General features: G+C 39.5%; 1 long non-coding RNA gene across 8 annotated transcripts; it reads left to right on the top strand.

Annotated features, from left to right (window-relative positions):
• The first annotated feature begins 135 nt into the window (after nt 1-135).
• On the top strand, nt 136-26,442 carry LOC129736036 (uncharacterized). Of its 8 annotated transcripts, none has more exons than XR_008732196.1 (8): nt 136-443; nt 1,019-1,076; nt 2,187-2,371; nt 2,583-2,727; nt 7,043-7,100; nt 7,352-7,426; nt 8,870-9,021; nt 19,495-26,442. It is a non-coding gene; the product is annotated as an uncharacterized LOC129736036 (long non-coding RNA). The 8 variants fall into 8 exon arrangements; XR_008732194.1 differs by lacking the exon at nt 19,495-26,442 and adding an exon at nt 13,494-13,919; XR_008732193.1 differs by lacking the exon at nt 19,495-26,442 and adding an exon at nt 11,321-13,919.
• The last annotated feature ends 282 nt before the right edge of the window (nt 26,443-26,724 follow it).

Raw genomic sequence — 26,724 nt, 5'->3', positions numbered from 1 at the left:
GACCCTGCATTCCCTTATCCCGTTACACTGGAGTTAATAGGGCTGCTCTACTCCCACAAGGACGATTTAAGCTATTATTAGTAAGAAACGGTTCTCTTCCTTACATGCTGTTCATCTGAGTGCAGAGGAGGGCATGCAGAGGAAAACTCCCCAGACTTGTGTGACAGGGCTCTGCGGACCCGCAGCCCCGGGATGGTGCCGGTGCCCCTTGCCGTGCCCGGGCAGAGCGCAGCGGGTCCCTGCCACCCCGCACACCTCGCCAGGGGCCACACCAGCCGGACAGCCAGAGCCGCACGCCAGCTTTGTGGGAAGGGGGATGCAAGACCGCTGTGCCCAGCAGAATCGTACCTCCAGTTCATGCACTTGGAGGCACCCAGGGAAGGATTCAGAGTTGGTACTTCGAAGTCTCTTGCCTGAAGGACAGCTGCTCTTCACTTTCCAGGGTGGGAGCGATATAACTGCTAGAAATCAGCAGCTCTAATGTGTGTGTGTGGGGGGGGTGTTTGTTTCAGAGCTTTTCTTATTTTTCTAAGCCTTTCCTCTTTCCCTCTGCAATAAAGTGGCCATTGTTTTTACTCATGCTGTGCTGGAATAGTTTTTGTTTACAATGAAATATAAGTGATGGTAAACCTTTCAATGTTAGTTTATTACCCTTGTTTTCCACCACTTTTTGTTTGCTTTTGTGCACGTAATTTTTGCTTTCATTCTGTTCTAATTTGTTTGCAGTCATTCTGCAGACAAACATCTGATGTAGCGTGGACCACAAGTGGATCATAGATCACAGTCTGAGTAACAAACATTTATTGATGTACTTACTCTTTTGGTAGATTTTTACTTCTTCTGTAATTTGTTTAAGAGTTACACTGGACATCTCAAAGAAAAATAAAAGAGCCTCTATTTTGATTTATAATAGCATTTGTTCTCACACAGGAAAAAAGAAAAAGAAACTCAGAAAAACAAAAGAAAAAATCCTACTTCAGTAATGCAGAGTTTTTAAAAATTACATCTCTTATTTCAGGTCCCATTTCAACTGAAGATGTGAAAAATTAAATCTTGGTGTACCTCTTTATAATCAGGTGGGTGGACAGTCTGTGTGCTGTTAACATGGGGAGTGTGTGTGTCAGATGACATATGTGTGAACTGATCTTGAATGTAGCCGGGCAGCTAAAAAACACAGGTTCCAATATCTGGAGAGATTAGGACTCAACTCACAAACAGCCATACTCTATTCTGAATGACATGGGGTGAAAAAAAAAAAAATTATTTAGAAAATATACCTCATTGGAGAAAGAGATTTATATTGCATGAGTGACTTCTTTTTAAATTAAATGGCAGGCATCCTTAAACTGTAATTTACTGGCACAGCTGAATTCCCCAAGGTAACAAAGCAAACTCCAGGGCTGCATCAAGGAATGCTCAGTAACCCGCCACCAGCAGACAGCAACAAGCCTGCAGTGTCTGCGAGGTGGGCAGGCGCTGGAGCTCAGACCCGCAGCAAGCCGCTTGCCGGGGCTGCCGACGGAGAGATAATGAACCTCCCTTTTCTCCTCAGCTTACTGATATTTGGGGGAGGTCATTCCTGACATGTGCTGGGTTTACGTGACATAGTGGTATTTTTTGACCTCATGAAGCTGACAAAGCAAGAAAATAACACTGTAATTTGAAGCCCTGGAAGAGCTGGGCAGGGGAGACCATGAAATCCTTGGCCTTTGTTTGGCCTCTGCAATAAATTTGGTTGCACCGAAGGGCAGGTGCTTCTGTGACTTTCCTGCCATTTCTGATGCTGCCGGGCTCTTGGCAGGAACATTTACCTTTTTGCAGAAATGTTTGCTTTTATCAAAACCCTTATTAAAGGTTTTGTGAGGTACTTGGGAACATTTTTAATTTCAGTCATCGGTAATCTCATTGACCAGAAGTTTAGTATCTGCTTTGCTGAGTCAAAGCTGCAGATACTCATTTCACTTAAGGACTGTAAGGAAAATAGAGCAGCATTTCCCCCTCCATTTTTAAATGGATGATCCTCCTATATTTCCCACATACTTTAAACACCGCTTTTGGTAGATCTGAAATATTCCTGCCACATTTAATTAAAACTTGTCTTTTTGTATAATCCCATTTTCTCTTTAAGTCTCATTAACTGCTTCTTCCTTGTCCTTACCTCAAATCAAAGCTTTTCTCATTTTCAGGGCTCCCTGCTGCTCCTGACACCATCTTGCTCTCAGTTCTTCATCATTACTTCTAATGGTTGGTAGGCAAAACCACCAGGTTTTTGCAGCAGACTCACATACTGGGGTGAAGATGTACAATTTGGCAGCTTTTAGACATATAAGGTTTAGTGAGATGAATCCCTACCCTTCTTGTCCTTGCATCTGTGAGTACTGTTATTATTTCTCTAGGAATAATAGAGAAATAATTTTCCTTCATTCTCTGATTACTGTCATGATTTCTTTAGGAATTTCATTAATCTGATTTGATGAGACTGCCTCCTAAGCCATGTACTGTTGTTGCTTCTCCTTTGGCTGACCTAGGATTTTTGTGCGCTATGAAGTAGCTTATGTGACTATAAACTGCATTTCTTTCAGCATTTAAACGACTCCGCTGTAAGATCCAGAGTTTGCTTCTGCATGTACTTATGAGAAAACTGAAAGAAACGGGAGCATATGCACAATTTAGGTTTAGAAGTCAGAAAAATGGTTTTTCCTCACTATTCATCCATCCTAAAAAAAGGTAAGCTGACTCCAAGACAGTGAGAAAGTCTGAGGGCCAAATTCAACACTTGCTTATAAGAGGCTACTAAGTTTGAGTATGAAGGGTGATAAAAAATAAAGGAGGGATATTTATCACATAGGCAAGATGTGACTCTCATTTTCATGCTTAGAAAGTTCATTACACCCGCTCGAAGTCTGTTTGCGCTGCCAAAAGATTATTAAGAAACTGAAGTGCAGATGAGAAATGGCCCCAAATTGGGGCGATAAAGACCAGCAAGGAGCTTTACAGCTTTGTGCTATACTTTATTTCAAGCACCTCCAGATAAAAAGTTCAGGGACAGGAGGCTGCGCAAAGCATGAACTAACATATTCACAAGGCAAACCTCAGAATCACAAATAACTTATTATTTTATAATTTGATTTCTTCGAGTGCTGCTAGCCCCAAAAGGCCAGCTCTTAACTGCTCAATTTTCTACATTGACTCTAATTAAGGTTTTCCTTGGCTCATGATCCTGGTGAACTTGGAGAACTTTTTTCTTTTTTTTTTTTTTTTTTTAAACCTGCTTTTCTCACCAGGTGGAGTGTTCCCTGCAAACCCCAAAACTTATGAACTTTCCAGTACATTTTACAAGATACTTTTGTCTACATGTTTGACTGAAGATGGAGGCATTCCACAAATCCCCAAGTAGAAATCATTTTATTAGCCAGGTTGTGCACTGTATACAGGAGAATATGGGATTATTTGTTAAGAAATTTACTGCCAAAGAATTTATGGCAGTAATATAAACTCACAAGTGTCCCTTTCTGCTGAGGGGGAGTTGACTTCAGTAGCCATATGACTGATGATGTGACAAAGTGTGATAGGGAATGCAGCTGCTGGAACAGCAAAAAATAATTCCTAAAAACCAGAGATAGAACAGAGAAATACCTTTAAAAGGAAATCATTTATTATTATTATGACCATGCTAATTAACAATTCCTTCAAAAAGCCTGAAGATGACTTGTTTTTCTTGTCTATATCAGTTTAGAACAGGTAAAAACATGAAAGTGTTTGTTACTATTAAAACATGAAAGTGTTAATTATCTCTACCTCTTTGAAAATTATTTTTCAAAAATATTATTTTTTACAATGTAGCTATACTTAGTTAATTTAATTTACCATTAATTAAAATAATTCCTATGCAGTTTTCAAGGCACTGCATGATGCTTTTGTGTTTGAAATTCTATGTTTGACAGTGTAAGTTTTATCAGTGATTTCTGCTATTCATGTAAGGTAACACTAAGGAAATTCTGTGCTGACACAGTTCTCCTTTAAATCAGACTGGTTATTTTTGGCTTTTGCTCTTTGTCATTTTTAGTTTTTTCCAGCACCTTCTCTCCCCCTTGCTTCCTCCTGTCTTCTCTCCTCCTACTCCCCAAAGCATGGAGAATTTCCAATTTGGATTTGAACTCTGCAGCTGGCTACTCTGTCAAAAAAAGCTGAACCAAAACTCCAGATTAAGGCTGAGTGAATAGTTAATGGATGTTTCGTTTCTTTTTTGATCTGGAAAAGCAACCCCCCTCCTCGAACTTTATCTGAAGTCAAATGAACCTTGCCATTCAGTCTCAAAAAAAAATGCTTTAGTTTAGAGTCTGTTAATTTCATTTTGTTTTTGTTGTATTTTTGTATTGAATTTAGGCAACTTTGATCTCAAATCACTGTTTTGAAACAAAACATTCTGTTTTGAAATAAACTGAAATGAATTATTGTAACATAAGAAGGAAAAACCTCCACCTTTTTTGGCCAAAAGTCTTCACTGCACTTGGCAAAAACATTATGGATAGTTTTGATCAACCTAGAACAGATTTTCTTTGTCAAATAAACAAATTTCTTGGAAAAAAAAATCCATATGTACTCCATATATAGTATGCAAATATAGGATATTTGCATATGAATATTGGTTATCTATAGGTGTAAGCCTACCGCCATGTAATTCCCTTTGAATTCAATCATCGTAGTCCAGCTGCCATGCCTAAGAAACAAATAGTCGTTTCCTTGTTTAATGAAGACAAAACTCAAGGATCAGAGTGGGCTAAGCAGCACTGAACGCGCGTGCACACCTGCTCGTCCTCCCTATCCCCAGAGGAAAGGAGACCCAGGGTGCCTGCTAGTGGTGGGGCTGGTTTCTCCTTCCCCAGTCCCTCTCCTGACAGCAAAAGCCAGCCTGGCTTTCGACAGCTTAAGCAAAGGAGGCAGCTGGGGCATTTTTACTTCCTCCAGCACTTCACTGAGCCTTGGCAGCTGCCTGCACTTGCCAGGAGCAGAGTGGTCCCGAGGTGCAGCCGGGGCTGTGCGCTCGGGGGGACATGGCCGTGCTCCAGGGACTTGGTATACCCCGCCATGGCAGCCTGGCGTTGGCGTTCAGCCCTGCCAGCCCAGGCTCTCCTCAGCACTACTGAAGGGAAACAGGCCCCATGACGGAGTCAGTCATGGAAGCAATTTCAAAAGGCTTTTGGATGAGATGACCTCCTTCCTCTGCTGACTATAGAGGGGTGAACTAGGCTCTGAGTGGTATAAAATGACCTACTTCTTCTCTGTAAAAAAGGGAGCCAAGAAACTACCATTCACCTTTCTTCTTTTAATAGCTGTGCTAAAATAAACTCTCCCTAGTTGTGGCTGATAGCATGGAAAAGCTTCGGTTTAAGCTGGGCAATGCTCTAAGGAGCCAGGGTGATGGCTGGATTTGTGATACAGCAACAGCCTGTTCATCACCCGGCACACTCTAAGGCAGCTCTCCTAACATCTGTACAAAGAAAAATATCGCTTATCGTATCTTTCAGCATTTATATTTCTTTTCAAAGGTAAATTAACATGTTGCTTTTAGAGTTAGTTCTGTTTAATGTTATTCAGATTTCAGTTTCAGCTATTTCACACCTTTCAAATTCATAAACATGCAAACGTTTTGAAGGATGTTGTTTGGATTCCTTTTGGCTTTGTGGTATCTGGCTCTGGTTTTGTTTATGGCTTGGTTTCTATGTTTTTGAATTTGACTCCTGATTTCTTTTATAGTATTTGCCTTTTTTTTTTTTTAACCTCTGCATTCTCTAGCTGAAAACCTGGAGCATTAGAAACTCTTTGTAAAGGGTATGTGCCATTCTGTAGCTGTTGTTGGGAGTTATGCTGGCTTGAAGCTAAAAAAAGAAAACACAGAGGATTTGATGAAAGCATGTATATAAACTAGCAGAAAGCCTTTTGATTTCATTCTATATTGCAGAGAACAAAAAGATTTTCTGCAAACTTCTGTGGATAAAATTACTCCACAGTAATAATGGTTTGAGATACCAGTTACTGAAGTTTGAATCAAATAGGGATGTGGGCTCTGTGTTTCCTCATCCAAGTGGTCTTCTCACAGGGCAATGGCAGAAGGGGAGCCACGGCATTTTTTTGTGAGAAATTTCATCTTTTACGTCAAATCTTTTTGGGGATGTGAGCATCTCATCTAAGCTGCTGCTGTTTTGCTGCTGTGGCTTCATTGTGACTAGTTTGAATGCCAGGCCTTTTTTTTTTTTTACACAAGGAAGTTTAGACCACAATCTTTAGACCAGATTTTCTTGTGTTTTACTAAGTAAATACTATAAATAGTTAATATTTGGAATCCACAGATGGAGAAGATGAAAGCATAGAAAAATTAAACGGCTTGCTAGAAGGTGAAGAGTGAGCCAATGGCAGAGCCAAGAAAGGCACCTTAGACTCTCATTTTAGCATGTAACTCTGGCCAAGACGACTCAGCCTTCAAAAAGGAAAACTGTATTTTGTAAAACTGCTTATTATTTTGAAGATTGTGGCAAAAGTATGGTGCCTTTTTTGTCAGATTTTGGAATAACCTGTAGTTCCTTACCAAGACAGCCCTGTTTTGAATCACCTCTGGGGATTGATATATTTTAACCGTAGGGATAAAAACATTACAGACTTTGGTAGTATGTGCCAGACATAGGATCACAAAAATGTGAAAGCTGGGTCCTGTTTCCAGTCAGAAAGGCTAGATATGGGAAGTCTTTACTTGTCTGCTCTTGAAAAAGTAAGATATGTTTTTATTGGAATCCAGTGGCCCCTTTACATTTGGTTTAAACTCTTTCCACTATCTGCATGTCAACTGTAAAATATAGTACTCAGATTTCAGGGATTGAACATGGTAAATGTTCGTGAAAGCAGAAAGACAGAAGGCTGTGGCTCCCAACCTTCTTGATACATGTCTCCATTTGACAATATTCCAGTAGAGATGCAGATACTAGTATAGAGACTTTTAGCTTACTGATGTCTTTCTTTTCACATTTACTGCTCTTCACCTCCTCAGATGTACCTCTGTGACCACGGGTTGTCTGCATACCACCGGCCAAAGGCACAGGGCTAAGGTAGGTGAAGTTTACTCCCTGGCAGCAATGTTATTTCCAGGACAGGATTTCTTTCCTTACTGTAGAGAAATCGGGTCCAAAAGAAGAAGGACTAGGATATAGATTTTTTAGTGAGATTATTGCTGATTTACCATTGCTTAAATCAATCTGTTACTATTTGGCACCTTTAAATCACATGGGGTGCTCTTGTCCTAAAACATCTTTTAGAAAATTTCTCATTAAAACACAGCAGACATTTACTTGAATCGCAGGCTGTTAAAACAAATAACCTTCACTGAAACAAAAGAAGAAAATCATCCTTTCAGCAGGAGGAACAGCAAATGAGGGTAGGTCAGTGGCCAGAGAGCTTCATTCTGGCCTGGGGGACACGGGCTGTCTCTGCATGACTTGGGCTTACACATCACCTCTGACCTGCTGCAGCACGTCCTTCTGTGGCTTAAGCTGGCGCGTCATCTCCTGATTCCCATTTCAGTCTCCATAGATACCCCTGGGAGAATTCTCCCTGGTTTGTCAGTTTAACAGGCAACAAAAGAAATAATTGTCCATGTTGGTTTTTTTTAAGGAGAATACTTTATCAAGTGCTTACTAATAAGGGACTGCAGCTGTCCTGCAAACGATGCTGTCTCAGGGGTGCCATGTGCCTTCAGTGCCAGCACAAATGGACACTCACAGCAACCTCTACACACGTCACAGCAACAGCCCTATACTGGGATGGCTGCCAGATAAGCAGGGAACAAGGGCATAAAGAGAAATTTAATGAAAAGCAATAGCAAAAATACGTACAAGACTCAGAAAATAGAACAAAGAGCAAAAGATATCTGAGTTGGTTTTATTTTGAAATAAAAGTTTATATGTTTAAATCCTTAAACATTTTTTCTAATGTTATTTCTCCAAATGAGTGTAGTTTCTTTAGCTTTATATACAAGAATAAATAAAATAGTCCAAGTATCATAGCAGGTTCCCAGCTATGCTTCACAGGGCTTGGTAGTTCTTGAGAATATCGTGGTAGTCAGTGAGGAAAGAGGGGCTCCTCCAGGAAGAGACTGAGAACACCTAGGTTCATTTCTCTGGGACTTTGTAAAAGCACCTCTTTCTCAACAAAAGACAAGACTGGCCTTTGAACTAAGCAACCAAGTTCCTGAAATTAAGCAGTGTGAGTATCTCCCTAACTGAATGCAAACATGGTGTATCTACTTCCACTCAGAAGCTGCTTCGACTGGTTTCTTGTGGCTTTACAGCACTGCAAAACAGTGAACTCTGGTAGGAAAATCACATTAACCTTAGCCTTCCGACAAGAAATTGTTGCTGCAGATGTCAGAGAAGCACTATTTGGTCAGAAATGAACACAAATATAGTAGGTGTTTTACTTCCGTATTAAAACCTAAATGACAATGTTTTTACAGCTAGAGAGTCTGCTTTGTATAATGCATAATTCAGTATAACACTGACAGTTCCTTTTGCCCTATAGGGTGCTCTAAACATGTTGCACTCTTTTTTTCTGTGCCACCCCTGTTCATTCTTGCATGGATAATTATGATCAGGCATGTCAACACACACTTGATCTTTGCTCTTGGCATTGATGCACTTAAGGTATTGCCCTGTCCTTTTTAGGAACTCTCCTTCCTAAGCCACCAGTAACGTAGCAGGCTGTACTGTTTGTTCTGTGGCTGCACTGAAGACCTGAGATAAATCATTTGCTGCTGGCGTGAATAGTACCACTTTGTAGGTGTGCATCACCTGATTCTGGCATACTGAAAATGTTCCTGTAGGTGTTTTGTTGGTGCACTGCAGCCTCCTGCTCCTCACCCTTGAATCTCAGAAAGTGTTGCTGGAACGCCCATGCTACAGGCATGTCCCAGATAAGCTACACTTTCCTCCCTGTCCATGGTCTTGGAAAACCTCTGCTTCTTTCACCATACAGGTACTTTTCCTCTGTGACCTCCTAATTAACCATCACCTTATGGGAGATTGTATGATTCATTAGGTGAAGATGAAAAGAAGGAAAACAACGATCATGAGTTGCTAGGGGGAATGTGGACTTGGTTTTGGCAAATCTGATTTTTGTTTATTTTTTCTTGGCTTGTGTTTCTGTATCTGATGGGGCTCTTAGTCACCTTCAGAGTGCGCTGTACTCAGAGCAGCCCTGCTGCAGGCACTCAGCTTTTTCATATTGAGTAAAAGGAAGCATAGTTTTGGGGATGATTTCTGTACACTGCAGAAAGGGAGTGCTTTTCCATGACCACAAGATAAGCTCTTGCCTGCACTATGGCCTTGACTGTGTTCCTATGCTCTATACAATTTATCATTCTTGATGCCATACATTAACACACACTGCTGTTTCACATTTCTAGCTCTGTCCATCTCTAAGCAGGGTCCTCACAACAGCTGACGTAACAGGCAACCATGCTATTTGGGGAGCCGGTGTGTTTGGCAGTTAGTCATGCACTTGGTGGCGTTTCTGCTTTTTTCCGTTATTCTTTTTCGCTTTTTTTAACAAGAATCGTTTAAGGATTACTTTATGTATAGAACCATTGCCAATATTTTCTATAACCATCAAGTAAAAGCAAGTATTTTCCACATGCCTAGAACTAAAGCCATTTCTTTAGGAACTAAAGAGTCACTGGAGTGAAATTTAAGAACATTATCAATGACTTGGAAGCTCATTTAAAAATTCATTTTCAAGGCAGGATTAAAGGGAACTCTCTGTGGATGTATTCACATTTTCATTAAGCATGCTCCCTTGCTACACTGTTGGTTAACAGTTATTACACTGTCAAGTTGTTATTTTAAGAATCCATTCAGGGATCTTGAGCTCCAGTACAAAACCATATGGTCTATCAACACATGCCTTTACGCTCCTCCACAAACTACGCAAAGCACCTTGAAATCTGTTAACTAAATGTAGGTGCAAACCATACCACCAATCCCTAAGCATTACTGAGTGTTGGTGGTGGTATAGGAAGGCACTTGGGTGGCATGGGTGAGAAATTAATTTCTATAACAACTATGGTGCCTTGATTGTTTTGGTTTTTGTCTTCCTACTGATATACAAAGACTTGAACTTTTTTACAAGAACAAACTTGTGTATGCTTATGTTGTAACTGAGGGGATAGGTCACCAGCTTAGGATGTGGAGCACAGAGATTCAAGTATCTGCTCTACCTCATTTAAGGCACAGCTCTTTGCCTTCGCCCTCCTCATTCAGGAAATGGAAGGTTGTGGGGGTTTTTCTGGGTACGCTGCACACAGCAACTCTGTATGGCTGTTGAGCTATGCAGCACTTGTGTGGTGGCGGTGTGTGCTTCTCTATCTCCTGGCTGATAACCAGCCTGCATTTCTGACAAAGGCTCTCTTCAAACACAAAACATTTTTTGTAAAATGTTTTGTTTCCTACTGAACATATTTTGCCAAAGCTTGATCTCATCAAAGCTAGCCTGACAGATCTTATTTACCACTCTAAGGAGGTGCTGACCATCTTACCTGCTCTGCTACAGGCTTTCTGATTACACAGCATATGGAATCCCTGGAAGAACTGTGCAAATCTTTGGAATCTCTAATTTCAGACACAGGAAGTCCGTATAATAAATGAGTCCAAATTTGGCTAATTTGGTGTGTGGAAATTATGGTTCAATATTTTACTGCATATCACTTTCACATCAATTTAGCTTTGAGCAGGATAGTTAATGCAAGTTTTATTTATGAGTGAATACTGATGTTTGATTCTATGTTTAGAGAAAAAGACTACAGTAATACCTATTTTCTGATCTGAGTGGGAATAACTTGCTCCATCTTTTTTCTTAAAGTGGATGGGTAACCTAGAATTCATTTTGTGCCATCCATACCCATTAAGTCAGCCAACTATTAAGATTTTAGTATGAGAAGAACTTTAAATAGTCATTCATTTGGCCCCACGTCCTTTCATCTGTGTCGAAGTACATACTTCAAATCCTAATTCTTCAAAAGCTTATGTGTGTGACTACTCCCACCAAGGTTAACAGGAGTTGATTTGTACAATGTTAGCAGAGCACATAGAATTCTTCGTAGACTAGTTGCTCTAATTGGTGCTGCATGGGGAACATAATTCTTCACTAATCAGGGACCAAAGCAAAAACTAGTGTAATGTAGACACTTATAATAAAATACTGCTAGGGCCTTTGAATGAAAGAATACTATACCTGTCTGTATTTTCATGACATTTTCACAACAGAACTGCATTTCCAGCCCATTGGAAACACCTGTGAGTTGTACCTGACCATCATGGTTGCTTTTTGAAGAAACTGGGAAACTGGAGAATTGACTAGCCCTGCAGTGAAGGCACAGGCATAGGGGTGGAGTAGTAGTAATAGCAGAAAACAGAGAAAATAAAAAATGGCTAGAAATGCTGGGAATGGTGTGGGCTTTTTTTCTGGACATGCCTAAGCATAATATTACAGCACATTTCACAGCTAACCAGTGATTGCATGCACTAGTTGTAGTCTCTAGGCAGGGATTACTCATTTCATACACCATTTAGAATCAATTGTAGTGATTCTGCAAAGTCAGTACATACCCTGGATGCAAGATTAGGAGAAAGTGTTTTTGTTTCAAAGTCTTTTGATGTTTCTGTTTTGAAGTATTTCAATTTTCCTTAGACAGCACCCCAACTGGCTGATGATATGCAACAGATTAGATTCTCTTTTGGAAAATAAAACTTTGTCAAATGAAACTAAATCTTTTCCAGTCTCATGACAATACAGACACGCCTAACCGCTTCATCCTGGAAGGCTAAATGAAGTTGAGGGTTTGCAAGCATTGTTAAATAGGACTTGTAGAGGAAGGCAAGCATATACATTTGAAGTACGAATATTCAGAACTCTCAGAAATACAACAGCCATTTATGTTTGCAGAGGGTTACATATATGTGTGTGTATCCTCACAGAGTTCTCCTAATCTTCTGGGTAATGAGAAATACTGTATGTTCCCTCCGTAGAAAGTAGTGACTAAAAGACTCTGCCACGCGTCCCTCTCAGGTGGGCATCCTAGGCTGTCACATAAGGCACTAGAACAGCAGAAAAGTTCTGGTTTCCTGGGCACCCTAAATAAAGCTAAAACTTGTAGTCTGAAGAACATTTACAATATTTTGGAGGAACCTAAGGCAGGCTTGTAGCATGAGTTTGACAACTGCAGAGAAATTATACTGCACATAGGTCAGTTTTGACTAGCTGCTTATGACTTTTCAAAATATTTATGAGCAGTCAAATGTTATTTTCAATAAAAGTATCAGTATTAGGATTCAGAATCATTGTTTAAGATTTTATAATTGTATGTTCATAGTCATGGTATTTCAGTAGAGAAGTCCTTAAAGTGCTTCATCAGTGTTAAATTGAACTAAAGTCATCCTATGCTTTCCATTGCCTCTCAAAACTTTTCAGTCTTAAGGTAATTTCATGTCACATTAAACTGTTCGTTAAAAGGCCTAACAATTTTGAAGGATTTGATTACAATAATTTTCCATTTGTTTCTGGCATGCTGTGGTCTCATAATTGGAAATACTAACATATGGATTGTCCCCAAACATAGTTCATGCTTCATAGTTCACGATTTCTTAAGTTTGTCAATCAGAATATTTTGATAACATTCATTACATCAATGCCAGTGGAAAACAACAGTAGAAAACTGAAATTTAGAGAAAATATTACTCAAGTTGCACAGAATCTTCTGTTTGAGCATGGGTGTTTTTGTTTGTTTGCATCTCTCATGCATTTAAACAGTCAATGGATTAATTCTATTGTTGCTTAAACCCACATGATTTCATCCTTTCTTGCAATATTTAGCTCTATGAAGCCAGACATGAGTATGTGGCCTTTAGCATATCTTCTTCTCTTATGAGCATGTGTAAGGAAGTTTGAAAGTGATATGTTATTCTCCTCATGTTAGAAATGGCAAAACTAAGGCAATGAGAAAAAAATACGGGTTGTTCAGAGACACCCATCAGGCCAAGGGCAGAACAAGAACTGGACATCAGGCCTCCTGCGTTTGATCACATCAGTGCTGTAGCACTAGAGAAAACTCTGTACTTCTGTGTGTGTTCCTGGGCAGCACACAAGCAAAGGGAGACCAGGAAAACACAAGCAGAATTTCATTAGCAGACTGCCCTTCCCCTTGCATATCTTAGCAAAGTTTTTGTCAAAGTCGAGTCCCTGTGTTTCCATTGGGTTGTGAATTGCTGGGCCATACATGCCCAATGGCAGAGCATGTACTCTGTCAGGCACCAGGGTTAAGGGAGGGAGTTTGCCTACACAAGCCTCTAGCTACAATTAAAACTACTCTATCTTCATCAATACAGGTATTAATGACATTGGCATTCAGTACCTTATTTCTTGATCCCTTGCTGCCTCTTTCTCCTTACCTTTAGATACGTGATAGGAAATGGTCTTCTGAGGCACTTTTGCATTACAACCGTTCCTCTTGAACTATAGGAGATGAATGATGTCTAGGAAAACAGTCATGGGTTTTATGATTACTACAGATGTTTGCAAGACCTTCCTTTCAGACAGTGGAAGTTCGAGGTGAAGCAGAAGATTAAACTTAAGCACGAACAGCTGCAGCTCAATGTGTCTTCTAGTAGACACAAGGGTACTTTGGGGGGAAGGATCCTTTTCCTCTGCCTCTGAAGTGAAGATATATGTGGCTTGTTGATGGAAGACTTTGAGAAGACTGCTAGGTGCACAGAGGATGTTGAGCGATTTGAGCATAGCACAATGACACTGGTGATTTCAAGTGCTCAGAACTCAGCCCAGCCTTGCATCTTGTGGCAATCTGAGCACTAGGAGAAGGCAGGCCCCAGTTCTAAGTTACTGAAACATGGGAATACTTTAAAAATTGGCCATATCCTACCTTGTCACCTATGTCCAGTTACTGGTCCAGTTACAACCTTCCTGCTTTTAAAGCAATCTGAGTGTGTAGTCCTTAGTACTGACTGATGAATGATATTTAGTTCATGTATTCACATTCTCACCACCTATGTTATTGAAGATACAGAACTTCCTTCTTTTTTGTGGCTGCTATATTTCCATTGTGATTGTAATAGCATGTATTTCTGCAGGGTTTTCTACTTTTACTTCTCTTAGTCTTGAATTTCAACATATTTTTCTATTTATATGAGGGAGAGAGAGATTCAAAGAGATAGAATTTATGTTTGTGTGCGTGTGTGTGTGGGCAGGGAAGATGAGTTAAGGTTCACAGGTAGTTAACAAGGAAAAGTGTTATCATAACAATGTGTACTGACTAACTTCTGGCTATACACTGCACTTGTGGCTTAACACTACATATATCTTTCCCTTTCTCATACTTTACTATACACTTTTATATGTTATAACTGCTGGATAGTCTGGATAAAAATATTAACCATGTTTTGTATGATTTCTAAGGTAGCTGTCATCCTTAAAGATATGTACCTGAGCCACAAACTGTTGGAAGCTGTTAGCAGAATCTGGTGAATAAGTTTTCCTCTTACATGCTTTACTAATTATCCACTTTTGGCTACTGTGAAACACTGGCCACTGAACTAAATGGACCTGTAACCTGATCAAAGATGAGTGGTCTTACAAACACATCAAAAGAACTGCCCAGAAATGACAAACAGCCCAAGAATTGTGTAAATTGCTCAGCAAAAAGGTCCCAAAAGCCCCATTAGGTTATCTGTGATCTTCTCACGTAGACAAGTTGTGGGAATTAAAATAAAGTGTTATTCAACATAGAAATTATTCATTACAAATTATTCACTTATGCTAAGCATGCATTTTCTACCTTGAGAAGAGTACAGAAAATTTTGCTTCTTCAAAACCAGGGATACTCTGAAGAGCAAAGAATTTTTTTTCTTTTTTGTTGTGGTATGTTTCCCAAAGGCTATGAAATCCAGCTTGCTTCTTGTTAATAATTCTAATAATTGTACAATGAATAGCAAAAATAAAATAAGGAAGCTGGAAAAATACTAATAACAATTCTCTTAATTACATCTATTATCCAATAGAGGATCACCAGACTCTTGAAGAGTGGAGAGAAAATATTAATTTCATTTTTTCAAGGCAAAACTCTCTTCCAAGACCACACAGCAAGTTAGTGGCAGATCTAAGACAGAATCTGTGAGTGTTGGCTCCTAGCTGTGTTCAGACTAAGGTGTCTGACTTCCCTTTACCCTAACAGTGGCAGGACATCACTATCCCAGCCACAAAGAGCTATTACATCTTCTCTACAGGATTCCGGTATATTTTTCTCACCTTTGGCACTACAGTAACAAAAAGATTTGTTTAACTGAACACAGCAAAGTTCAACAGTGACTGGAGTTACTGGCAGGAGATCATAATGTAAGCATCTGATTTATAAATAGCTGAGAAAGTTTATCTCTCTGGATTTGCAAAACATGCTGTCATGAAAAGAGATTGCTGCTATTGTAAATACTATGGAGCACAACATACATGAAGTTTAAGCTGAATTTTTCTTGTGATTATCTATATGCTTGCAGGTTCCCCTCTCCAAAGCCCCTGCATCTGACCAGCACCCAGGATTTATAAAACAAAATGACAAAAGGTCCTGAGAACAATTGTACTGAGATATACTGTAAGCTTTCACTAGGCCCAGTGGAGTAACAAATGTCTCTGCATCCTGCTTTATTGTCATGAATCCTTTGGTATCTATTTTCCTTCCCCTCTGGCTGTTGGATGCAATTAGTTCATCTGAAATTGCATGCCAAAAGGCCCTGTTTAATGGCTTGCAGTATATAATCTTATACTGTTTTGGCTTTGAAATTTGTCCTTCACATATGCAGCATAGGGTAATGGGGATTGTATTATTCTTTGTCATCTGATAAGCCTCAGAATCTGTATATAAGGATTTTTAAGTCATAAACATAATTCTGTCTAGAGAACTGCAACCACAAAGCTGTCTTTCAGTTTTCCTGTGCACAATAGGTACATTTGTTTTTAGGAATCACTTGCTACAACATAATAGAGAGCTTTTTTCCCTGCTATCCAACCCTCCACTTTTAATTAACAAGACAAAGGGGACTGGGAATTTGCACTTCCAGTTCCAGTAACCTTTCACCTCCTATAACCATGGGTCTAGAATTCACCCAATAAAATCTAGAAACATAAAGGTTATTAAATCCAGTGTTTTGAATGCTTTTTACAAACATTCCAGGCAAAATGAGAATGTGAAAAAAATCAAATGTTAAGTGGCACAGAGGAAGAGAATGGTGGTCCTTTACCCAGCTCTCTTTGCTCTGCTTCATGCCATTTCCTTCCCTGGAAATTTGCAGTCCAAAATTCTCATCTGCCCTGGCTGATATATAAGATAAGAACTTCACGCCATATTTTGAAAGCCATACCTCTTTATTCTTACAAAATGTCTCAGGAAAACTGACTAATATCTTCTTTCTTTGATCACAGTCATGCCCAAATAAAAGACAAGACCAGAAGGTTTCCTCTTCCTCCTGAGCCTGAGGCACGAGCAAATAGTTCTGCTTTGCTAGCAACAGATATTCTGATTGGAGAGCGATTTCAGGACTTCATGTCTTTTTGCTAGTTTATTCATTGATTAAAGAGTTTTAGAATGTGGGTTTAGTCTTTTCTGTTATCTAGCAGGTGCTGGGTGGAATTAAAATAAAAAAAAAAGGCAAAAACTACTGAAAGCCTTTGGCTAAAATCAGAGCTTAATTAGAAACAGAATCCCTTGTGACTCCTCTACTGTTGATTCATACAGTAGTAAAGGATACTGCCTTCATTTAACTGCAATCATCATTTATATCATATAATTTACAATTGACTTAACTTATTAAAAGTAAATGGATTACAGCATGAACTTCACAACAGAATAAATATCTTATCTCATGTAAAAATTCAGAGGTGAAGTCAAAGCCTTTGGTTCAATGATGCAGATGCCAAACAGCTAACTGGGTGTGCAGGGGGTGTGCACTGCACATACACAGTCACAGTCTCCATGAAACACGTTTCTCTAAGAGCAATTAGAGCATGGGGATGTCCTAGGGGATGTCTTTTCACAGCAGCAGCACCTTGTGTGGCTCTACTTGACATTGCCCAACATCTTCTCAGGCAAGAAAATTGCCTGAACTTTTTTAAGTCTGTTGATTGAGCTGTTTATTTCCTAAACATTATCAGATTTTTAAAGATTTGTTTTGGCAAATAATGACTTTTCCTGTTTTCCTGCTGACTAAAGTTATGCTGGCTCAAATTACTTGTCAAAGATTTATTTTTCAGTAGATGTTAACTAGTTCTTTTTTATTTGTTTCTTTCACTACACATTCAACAAAATCAGCTGACACTGAAGGTTTACACCAGCTCTGCATACTGCAGTATCATGTTGCTAATTTATTTTCAAAACTCCTTTGAGTAGGTCTTATTGAAAATTAGAAGCAGTCGTCTTTGGAATAAGTTCTGTGCTACAAGCACCCTGGCAGGCAGCACTAAATCCCCTTCCCTGGAGTGCACCCACCCTGGTAACCTGATTCAACCTCTGTCTGGTCTGTTCTCTGCCTCCTTCCTACCCCTTTCCTACAGCACACACCAACACGGGGCAAGGCCTGCAAGGGCACCTGTGGCTCATATGGGTTAGGCAGGATTTAAAATCACTGCCTTTTGTATTTTGGCTAACTTTTAGTGAACATGGAGAACACCAGACTTTCAGGACACATGCAAAACTAAGTCCTTTCTCACAAATTTCAGCTATGACCTCTTTACACTGCCCTGATAGAATGTAAAGAATCTTAGAATTGAGGTAAAGACAGTGTCAAATATTGGAGGTTGTTCTGTCCTGGCAATGTTGATGTGAAGGAGTCTGGGTAGAGAAAGGTACACTTCCCTTGTACCAGACAGCACTTGACATAAATTCTGGGGCAAAGACACAGAACTGGCTGCCTCTGCTCTCTGTGCGGAGAGGGAAAGAGAGATTAGAGGGACTTTGGGCAAGAAGAAGCCTGAAGTTGTCCTTGCCGCAGTATTAGCACCTCAGGGGTAGCTGAGGCAGATGGAGGCTTGAAGCCGTCCACACTGCAGGTGAGCATGTCTGTGGAGCTGCTTTAAGGGTGAACTGAAGGTGGTTCCTCAGCCAGCAGTATGGGCACTTCTACAGCACAAGAATTGCAGTTGTTTTAGCTTCAAATCTTCGGGATCATCCTGCCACACACAGTAGGCATAGCTGGTGGATATTCTCTTTTAAAATTATTTCTGCTTAGTCCTGTCACACAATCCTGATACACATCATCTACTGAACGGAAATAGATGAGTTTGGTGGTCCAATATCAGAAATTTTTCATAAACTTAGCCCTTCAAAACCAAAATACATTTTTTAACAGTGAATGTGTTTCCTCCTAGGGTTCGTAGTCCTCACTCTGTCTCACTAGCAAATAATTCCCTTCTTAACTTAGCAGCTGTTTGTTTGGCATTTGTATTTCAGGGGGTATTAACACTGTGAAACTCTGGCCACAAGTTTCAAGAAGCTCAAAACACAAGATGTGTTTTGACAGGGTAAATGGCAATGTTTATCAGTTCTGAAAAGTGCTAGAACCACTGAAGAGACTTGTAAGATTAACACATGCCCTGTCTCTCACACACTTACTAGGTTTACTAAGTGAGTTACGGCTAGGTTGTAGCTAAGGGCAATTTCATCAACTCTTTCACAAAACCTTAGGCTGAGCTGGTGGTGATGATGAGTGAGTGAATTGCAGATGTAAGAGCTAGGATACCTCACTATGCATTAGTACCTGCAGGAAGCACCTTGCAGCAGGAAGGGGTTCACTGTAGATGATGAGCAAGTATGAGCTGTGTGGGAACTGCTGGAAACGTGATGATAGACTAAATTAAGAAGGTCAGCAGGACAGTCAGCATATTACTTAACTGGGTCATCTCAGCCATTAAAGAATAGCCAGATAAATATCTCCACAAGCCACAACGCTTCTTCTGAAGTCATGGCCAAATGGAGCTGTAGCGTAGTTGTTATTCCACTACTAACTTTCTAGAGGGTGACAATCATGATGACCACTGTAATAATTCAAATGTGTTTCACCTTACTCAGACCTAATGTTAGAGGGAGGAAGAAATTATTTTGTCTTGAACTTCACTTGGTTACATTATATAGTATGATCTTGTTTGAACTGCACCTTTTGCCCATGGGAAACATTGCAGTGATTTTCATTATACTGGTATGTTACTTCTTAGAAGTTCTTTTCACACATTTGTCATTCTAAGGGTTATTGAGTTTGCTATCCTCTCCATAAAGTACTGGAAGTACGTACTCATTTCTGCCTGAGACTGGAAGATGTCAGGAACTCAGAGGCAAGCTCTTCAACAGCTATAAACTGATATATCTCACTTATAGACTCTTTGATCCTAATTTTCTTTCAGGTTTTATCTTCATGAAGTATCAAAATCTCCATTCTCACTAGTTCCAAAACCATTTGTACCACAGAAGAGGGAGATGAAACCTTGAGAGTTTTTGATCTTGTAATTATTAGTCACTTCCAATCTGTGTAACTGGATAAAAGAGGATGGGTTCTATAACTGCATCGCGTGTCCAGTGATGACAGTAGAGCGAGCAACACTCTTCCAAAGTCTACACAGTTGTACCCCTAGAAGCATACCAGATGGGAAATGGAAAAACAACATAGCAGACATCTTTTTCCTGGGAGGATAAAGTTAGAAACAACAGTGTATTTACATGAAGAGGTAACAAAAATCTGTGATTAACATTTGTTTGTGTAAGTGCATTTGAGTAAATATGAACATGTCCATATCTGCACAACACCACAAATTAGAGACCAACTCCTTACTTTGTTGTTTTAGATGTATTGTTTTTTCTGTGGCCACTGCTATTGTACAATGTTATCTGGATCACATGTCGAGTAGTCTGCAGTTCATTAATTTGATGAAATTAGTCAGTGTGTCCACTGACATTGTGTATGGTTAGCCTGTCAGTCGTCTCTCTTCAATGCAATATACCTTTCTGAAAAGGCATTTCCTAATCTCCAGGCTATAATCTCATTAGCACTGCCTGATTCTAACCAAATAAATAGAAGTAAAGACTGATTGCTTGGTCAAAGCACTGCAGCTCAGCTCATGAGCTGAAGGTTTCAATTATTAATTTACCTCAGTGGAACTATATTGATTTACATCAGCTGGAAGCAGGTCACGGAAGCTCTTACAGTCTAAGGTCTATATTACGTTACAGCAGAGCTGGCTCAAGTACTAGTAGCAGTGGAACACTGCATGGGCTAATTTTATGTGGGAAAAGCCAGGTCTGATAATTAAGGGACATCAAATTCTGTTTGTGTACCCAAGCAGGCTCATTAAAATTGAGCTTCTGTATTTTGGTGCAACACTACAGTGAAGCATACAGTCCAATTTTGCCTTGGCAAGTGTGAATATAGTCCTCTTGAAAGCAAGAAGTTAATCAAACTGGCAGGAAAACCATGCAATACCCAGCCTCCCTAATGTCTAGACCTCAAGTCTGAATCTCAAGGACACTGAGGTACCTTTGTGCTTCTCTGTCTTTGCAGAGCTATGCTAATTCCTGCTTGGCAAGTCACTGGAGGAGTGGGTAGAGGAATCCTCAATTTTTAAATCAGAAGTTGTTCCAAATGCTACATTGCTACTGTATTCATGATGTAATAGAGTGGTTTTAAAGCTACCTCTTGCAACCAAAGGGTAGAGTGTGCCTCAGGTTTTCTCATGCACAACTCATCCTTGGGCTCTGGCTCGACTACCTAGAGCTGTTGACCCCTCAGAATATTTTAAATTATGCCAAGAGGGAAATTTGGAAAGGGATCTCTTAAGTGTTAGCAGAGGGGGAGTGCAAACTTGGCTTAAAGCTGCCTTTGTGCCCTGCAGCTGAAATGGCACAGTATGCTCCTGAGCTATAGCTAACAATCTGGCCCTCAAATCAGTACTGATATGTAATATGCCCAACAGACTTAAAAGCAGAATGGCACATTTTGTTGAGCTGCATAGTGGTTTTGTGGTGAATCCCCCCCTTTTTTTTTTCCTTTCCAGGATTGTGATGGGAACACCAAACTCATTTATATTTGTAGTCTACTCAGGACTGGGTTTTGTGTCACCAGAACTAAAGAGCTTTTACATATGCTTGCTGCATGTTGAAATTGTAGGCCAACAACCAAAGAAAATAGGTGAAGATCAGGCAAATGAATTAATTTCTTTTGTAAGGAATACATATTGCTGTATATCTTGGATTGGATCCTCATTCATGGCTCATCCTTTTACACCACTCTAGCAACATAAAACAATCCTTATGCAGCTTAAACATCAGTACTATTGTATTTGCCTTCACCATGGGGCTCTGTTACAAGGTTTTCAATTGAGCTGAAAAATGGAACCACGATTTTTACTTCATCACTTCTTTAACTGACCCATCTTCTCCCAAAGTTTACCATCTGAAGCTGTGTTGCCAGTTCCAATACAATGCCTTACCATAAGTAGAGGGAATTTTTGCACAAACCAGACCTTTCTATTAATAAGAAGTTAAAATAAAAAGTCAAAATTGTGTCCTTATACTTGCTTTTGATAAGGGCATTCTAAAGCCCACCAGCATACAATGTTTTTCTAACAATTACTTAAAATAGGAAGCAGTTAAATGAATGCAATCCACTTCTTCCAGTTAACATTATACCATTTCATTTATTAAACACACCAGGTCTGTTATATTTATTCTCCCTTTCTACATGGAAGTTGTGGTTTTAACATTTACACATTTCAGAATATTACTTTTTAATGTTTAAACATGTCAAGTGATTTTGACCAGACCAAAATCCCAAATCCTGTAACAGGTACAGATTTGCATTTTCTGGATGCTGAAAGTAAGTGTTGAAAAGAGCAGGTAATCAACGGTACAGAGTGCTGATGGTATATTCTAGCTTTTTATTACAGAATTATGTAATAAATCTCTCAAAACTGGATATTTCCATTACTTAAAGCTAACCTGAGGCAAGCCAAGGCCTGCATTTAACAGGAGAAGGGTCTCTGAAAGAATGGTAGGAAACGCCTATTAGTCATGGGTCCATTCTCCATCTAACACTGCATTTCTTCTGGAAGTACCTGTGTGTCCTTCATCACTTCCTCCAGCCCTGCTTCTAACCAAAGATGATAGGTGGGATTCCTCAAATGTCTCCTAGAAAAAGCTCAACACAGTAGAAGTTAATTGCCATGTAGACACCATACTGCTTCTCATGCAGGTATAGGTAAGAAACTACATTGCAGCCAGAAGATGGTAAGAGAGAGGCTATTCACATCTTCAGGGTACACCCTTGGTCCCAAAAGGAAGAAGAGCTGAACATGAAAGTACAGATTGTTCTACTACACCAGGGCACAAGCATGTGAATGTTTGGTGGATTTCTTTTTCCTTCCTTCCTTCCTTCTCTTCCTCATTGCTTCTTTCCTTCTTTACTTCATTTCTTCTTTTCTAGTGAGCCTGTGACCTCTAATTTCCTATTTTTTAAGTGCAATCTTTCTTAGCATCTGCATTTCTGTTAGAAAGTTTACTTTCTTTTTTTTTTTTTAACTTCGGAAACATTTGATCTATCAATTAATAAGTCTTCAACCAAACACAGTAAAGAAGGAAACAATTGGACAAGCCTTTGCATTTGGCAGGAATCTTTAAGACTCACTTTGAACAGCTGGACTCTTTACAGTCCTTGTGATGCAGATTAAATGAAAATAATACATGGCAGAAAACAGCTAAATCATTTGAACTTTGCAAGTTATAGCCTAGAGCCATTTCACTACAGCTCATTAGGGAGTTTATGTTTATAATGTAATGCCTTTAAATAGATTTGATTTTTCTAAACAGGGTTTTGTAAATTAGAACTTTCCCAGGGGGCTAACCCAGCGCAAGCTGTTCCAGTTGTGGAACACATCGTGACTGAAGAGGCAGCACTACAGAAGAAAGGGTTTGCTTAAAAATGCAGAGTCCTGTGTATTGTAATTACGTGAAGGTTTAGGAGTATCAAAGTCATCTGATGTATGAATTATGTATGAATAATACCCAGCACTCCTGGGATGCATTCACAGGTTTGCCAACCTCTCATATTCGGAAACAAGCATTATCCTCTCCCTGTCCCCCAGTATTGTGATAGCTTTAAAAATCATGAGATATTGCAGATAAATGTGGTGTCAGCTTGCTTTGCAGCTATTCATTCTCTAGTTGTTATGCTTTTCAGTCTTCTAATTTTTTTTCTTTAATAAGGAAAGTTTTTCACTATTTTCCTCATAAAAAACCCAATTATTTCCTTGCATTTTCTTGATTCTAATTGGCATGGCATAAAGAAACTATACTCATTTCTGTGCAAACACAGACTTTTCCTAGTCCTACTTTTCAGAATTCCTTCCTTCCTTCCTTCCTTCCTTCCTTCCTTCCTTCCTTCCTTCCTTCCCTCCCTCCTTCCTTCCTTCCTTCCTTCCTTCCTTCCTTCCTTCCTTCCTCTCCTTCCTTCCTCATATATACTCCCAGCTATGAACAAAACATAGGTCCAGTACTGTCCCACTTGGGTATTGAAAGCTGAACCCTAGGCAGAAGTTTTGGAATATTTTCACAGTAGTTAAAGCACATTACAGTATTTGCATTGGTTTTACTGATACTTAGTTTTCCTGGAATAGTTTCTTTTTCTGTTGTATTGGATGGAGCCAGATAAGTCTGTGTTTTTCACTGTTGATAATTTCACATTATTTTAAAATGTAGCAAATAGAAAATAACACCTAAACCTAATGAGACATTATGCAAACATAAAGTGAAAAGAGAACCACCACCATCAAAGTACTGCATCTAGGGAAATCAATGTATACAATCCAGCTCCTGGTTCCATTTTTTACAGTTAAGTATGGCCCTGGTGAGTACATCCTTCCAATAGCCTTCCAGTATTTCAAAAGAGGAGCCCATGTAATCACAGACAAGGAGGCTGATTCACCCTGAAAGGAGACAGCAGTGTTCCACAGAGCAGCAACTCTTCTGTCTCATGGTCGGAGGTATTCCCAAAGGGACTTCCAGATTCCCAGCGCACTTTTCCAGGAAAGTCATGCACAGAATAGAGCAAGATACTAGTTCAGGTTTTCCCTGTGCAAGGGAACTTCATCTGCTGTGTCAGAATGTCTGCAGATTTAGAAAGGGAAAATCTCGGACTTGTATTGCATGCACTTTTTTACACAGCCTCCCAAATCCTGCCCCCTTTCTGAGACCTGTTCCACCCCAGGTGAGGCTTTCAGCATCCTCATTCTGCAGAAAACAGACAGGTTCTACCTGAAGACCTTGACAAATGTATCATATTTAGAGATGCAATGAAAAGGATGTGCTCAGATGTGGAAATCTCCACAGGCACATGACTAAGCTGATACTTTAAAAATGCCTTTATTGAAGAAGTGCAGGGGTCTCCTATGTCACTGGAGTTTTATTCTTTCTTTCCCTTTTGCACCCACTGCTTCTCTTAGGAGCCAAGTCAGTGGGGAGTCTGCCAAAGCACAGAATTTCAAATATATACGTGGCAACTTAGTCCACGTATCTCACCACTGCCCGAGATGCTGCTGAGAAGCCCTTGCACCAAGTTAAAGTTAGAAGTATTATACACTATCATTCAAAATTGTTTAGACTTTTTCTTTTGATTCATGCCGTTGCTGTATTTTGTACATCCTCCTGACCACTCTTAGCAGCTGTAACAACACTTGTGGTATTACCAGTAATTTGCAACTTATCAAACATGATTGAACCTTGTTCTTTTGTGTAAACGAAACAGAACTCTCTGGTTAGCTTTCTTTATACTTTGGAAATAGTGCAAAGGAAACCAAGTCTATATTTGCATGCCAGACAATGAAACATAACACACAGTGTATACATGCCTTTGACACTGTAATTACTAGCTGTTGTTTAGATTCCATGTATGGTCACTGGCTTTGGCTGTGTTGGAATCAGCTGTATCAACATTTAATCAAAGTCTTATAGATTTTGGTTGTATATTTTTCTAATGTCAAAATGGAAATGCTGAGACTGAAAAATAAGTTCTTTGGTAAGAAAATGCATGCCCACTGCACTGCAAAAATAATGAATACTTGTGGTATAATGAACAAAGCCCATTGAAGGTTTTGTCTGTGATGAAGCACAACAGAACAGGTAATTTTTAATTTGACTTCTTCAGGATTTCAGCAACTTTCGATGAATGCTTCTGGAAGTTGTACTTGATTTGTCTGGTTTATCAAATACTTAGGCTTAGCTTGACTAACAATTCTTAGAAATGAATCCTGCTAGAGGCTGTTGAGCCTCTGCAATACCTTGACTTGAACCATATCTGCTCTTTGAAAAAATGTGCTGGTAAAGCAAACTCAGTGTCCACTATCTCAGATCGCCATGAGACAGTCTCAATAAAGGGCACTCACCATGAATGTAAGTCATAAAACGATTGCCTGTGCTGCAGAGTACCCACAGACAACATAGCTGAGCTCTGGGACCTGAGCACACAGCAGTGAATTCCCCCAAGAGTATTGCCTGTGTGGTCCATGTGGCTTTGTGCCATGCTCAGTAAGGTGAGAGAACATATTGTGTGCTTAGGAGGTATAGTTAAAATGAAAATCATAAAGCAGAATGTGCATTTTGAGTAAGTCCTTGCTCTTAGTCTTATGGTCTAGCTCACTTTGAAAAAAGCTTGAATAAAAGGAAGCAGTCAATGCTTTGCCAAACACCGTCCAGCTAAATTCATGGTCCCACTGAAATGCTCCTCCTGCTATGAAACAATCCCTTAAAGGTGTCAGTATTGCCTCTGGTTTTTATATAGGAATAATTGCTTTTGAAGTCCCATTTTTTTGGTGGTTATCTCTGCAGGACTGGGGAACCAGTGGGATTAGTGCATCTCAAGAACATGATGGAAACAAGGATTTCTTTCTTAAGCAAACACTTAATCTAAATCCAAATAGTCAGAGATAAAGTCTTTATTTCTGAATGTTTTGACACATGGAAGTCCACAATAGAAAAATGGGAAAGCTTGCAGTTGTCAGCCATTAGACAAGTCCTTTAACATTCTCAAGGAAAGGAGAGCATAGGAGTCATGAGACAGCAAAGATGAAAAAGCAAGCTGAAAATGTTTAATCAAAAAATGGGGTGCTGGTAGAAATGAAATAATGAGTAAATACAAACTGTTCCAGACCTTCAGGCTATATAAATGAGTAAACTTTTTATTGCTCACAGCAGAAGTGGTAAAATCTTAACCTGCCTTTCCATTTGAATATATAACTAGAAAAAAAAGACCTTGGCCTTTTTTCTGCTTTGGAAAGAAAAAAGGGAAGGTGAAGGACAGGAAGGACAGGAAGGACAGAAAGGGAGGAAGGAAGGAAGGAAGGAAGGAAGGAAGGAAGGAAAAGAAAGAAAGAAAGAAAGAAAGAGAGAGAAAGAAAGAAAGAAAGAAAGAAAGAAAGAAAGAAAGAAAGAAAGAAAGAAAGAAAGAAAGAAAGAAAGAAAGAAAGAAAGAAGAAAGAAAGAAAGAAAGAGAAAAAGATTTGCCTGTATTGCACCACATAGCCCTATGTTAATTAAGATTCTTGCTACATTCTAACAAGCTACAAATGAAAGTTGGCTACTGATTTTTACAT

Source organism: Falco cherrug, chromosome 4 (assembly GCF_023634085.1).
Source record: "Falco cherrug isolate bFalChe1 chromosome 4, bFalChe1.pri, whole genome shotgun sequence".
Taxonomy (NCBI): domain Eukaryota; kingdom Metazoa; phylum Chordata; class Aves; order Falconiformes; family Falconidae; genus Falco; species Falco cherrug.
This window is presented reverse-complemented; position numbering and strand designations above follow the sequence as displayed.